The sequence below is a fragment of the Schistocerca gregaria genome, chromosome 3, assembly GCF_023897955.1.
Source record: "Schistocerca gregaria isolate iqSchGreg1 chromosome 3, iqSchGreg1.2, whole genome shotgun sequence".
NCBI lineage: Eukaryota > Metazoa > Arthropoda > Insecta > Orthoptera > Acrididae > Schistocerca > Schistocerca gregaria.
In genome coordinates this window covers 772,896,663-772,899,084 of record NC_064922.1, presented here as the reverse complement: position 1 = coordinate 772,899,084, position 2,422 = coordinate 772,896,663, and the positions used below count along the sequence as shown (strand labels likewise).

The 2,422-nt window shown below is 41.6% G+C and overlaps 1 non-coding gene across 1 annotated transcript; it reads left to right on the top strand.

The window, feature by feature from the left end:
• The first annotated feature begins 1,625 nt into the window (after positions 1 to 1,625).
• Trnap-cgg (transfer RNA proline (anticodon CGG)) lies at positions 1,626 to 1,699 on the top strand. The gene has a single exon. It is a non-coding gene; the product is annotated as a tRNA-Pro (tRNA).
• Positions 1,700 to 2,422: the final 723 nt, after the last annotated feature.

The window sequence follows — 2,422 nt, the reverse complement described above, 5'->3', positions numbered from 1 at the left end:
TTGAGCAGGAAGAAATTGTTTTTGTGAGGTTCGTAACATCTTTGTTGCTTGCAGTAGGAGACTTTTGTAGAAATCAACTCGTGTTTTTCAGACAGAATTTGGTGTGAAGATGTTGTAAATCCTCTTCAATATTTTTGTTTGGAATATGGTTTTCGGTATGACCACGGCTCAAATTTCTTTTATAAGCATTAACAGTTTCTTCAAGCTGTTCTTTGGTTTCATAAGCATTGGCAATTTCTTCGAGTTGTTCTTCAGTTTCAATATTTGCTATTTGTTCGCCAGGCAAAAAAGACGATGCTATACCTCTTTTTGCTTTAACGCCAAACACGGCTTCATAAGGACTTTGGCTTATTCCTTCGTGGTATGTAGTGTTCTTGGCAAATTGAACAGAGGATAAACCATCTGACCATTTACTTCTATCGTTATCGTTCGTCCATATTCTGTATATCCTGATTGGCCCTTTCAACTGAGTCTTGTGTTTGACTGTGACGAGGCTTTCGATGAACTATTTTAACATCTTTCCACATAGTGCACATTTCAGATATGACTTGATTAGTAAATTCTCTACCATTATCTGATTGCAATATTGCTGGTGCACCAAATGTTAAAAATATTGAAAGAACGTGAAGCGCTACTTCTTCAGCTCTTTTAGTTTTCAAAAGTCTTAGCTGGACAAACTTACTTAAATGATCTTGATACACCATTATAAGCTTATATTCGCCATTTCTGTTTGATTGCATATCTATCAGATCAACTTGACATCTTGAGTTTAATTCAGAACTAAGCATTGGCTTCACTACAGTACCTTTCTTAGGTGCACTGTGTATCATTTGACACTGTTTGCATAAATTTAAATACAGCATTACCACTTCATTTGCAATATTTTTGTATTTAACTTGCAACTTTTTAAGCATACGTGTTCTTCCTCCGTGGCCTATTCTGATGTGAGTGTCATACAGTACACTGTACAAAATGGCTCTGAGCAGTATGGGACTTAACATCTGTGGTCAACAGTCACCCAAAACTTAGAACTACTTAAACCTAACTAACCTAAGGACATCACATACATCCATGCCCGAGGCAAGATTCGAACCTGCAACCGTAGCGGTCACGCGGTTCCAGACTGAAGCGCCTTGAACCGGACGTTTACTGTACAATTCTTCCAGAATGAGATTTTCACTCTGCAGCGGAGTGTGCGCTGATATGAAACTTCCTGGCAGATTAAAACTGTGTGCCGGAACGAGACTCGAACTCGTGATCTTTGCCTTCCGCGGGCAAGTCCCCTACCAACTGAGCTACCTAAGCGCGACTCACGCCCCGTCCTCACAGCTTTACTTCTTCCAGTACCTCGTTTCCCACCTTCCAAACATTACAGAAGACAAAGGTCCCGACTTCGAGTCTCGTTCCGGCACACAGTTTTAATCTGCCAGGAAGTTTCATATCAGCGCACACTCCGCTGCAGAGTGAAAATCTCATTCTTGAAACATCTCCTAGGCTGTGGCTAAGCCATGTCTCCGCAGTATCCTTTCTTTCAGGAGTGCTAGTTCTGCAGGTTCGCAGGAGAGCTTCTGTAAAGCTTGGAAGGAAGGAGACGAGGTACTGGCAGAGTAGCGGGCGTGAGTCGTGCTTGGGTAGCTCAGTTGGTAGAGCACTTGCCCGCGGAAGGCAAAGGTCCCGAGTTCGAGTCTCGGTCCGGGTCTCAGTTTTAATCTGCCAAGAAGTTTTTTATAATTCTTCAGTGGTAGCATAATAATGTATGTTCGTTTCCCCTGGTTTTAGTGGTACAATCAACTTCTCTTCATCATTAATCTTTAAAACATCAAAACGTTTTATTCGTCTTTTCTTGAGAAAAATAAAAACAATTGTCTTCTCGTTTACCCGCAATTAATGCATTTACTTTTCATGAAAAAGATCACGATTTATTGCAGTATCCATTTAGTATAAATTACGGTATCGGGAAAATAATTAAAAAAACGTTACTCTAGTTATCAAAGCTCGAATAAGACTGACAAAGCTGACTGACTCCGAACAGAACAAAGGATTTGGCAGAAGAGAGCCATTCGTTTGTTTTTTGACTCTTCTGTTTTGGACCTCCACCAGAGCATATCTGTGATTGTCGACACACGCCGGAGAGGGTCCGAATGTACAACAATGTAATTAAATATTCGATCTTTCACCGGCGTATCTGGTATCTCTTGACATTTACCGATGAAAGTCGACATTCCCCAATTTCGGTCATTCACGGTAACGTGATCATCGACTATGTTCGACGTCAAAGTGCAGTAACCACCCACGGGCGGCAAGCAGGAGCACTAGCAGTGGAGGTTAAATAAAGCGTATCGGGGGGCACGGAAAACATTGCGTTCGTTGTCGTAAAGTGGAAACGGAGCGATTTATCTGACGCCCAAAAGAGCATGGTCAT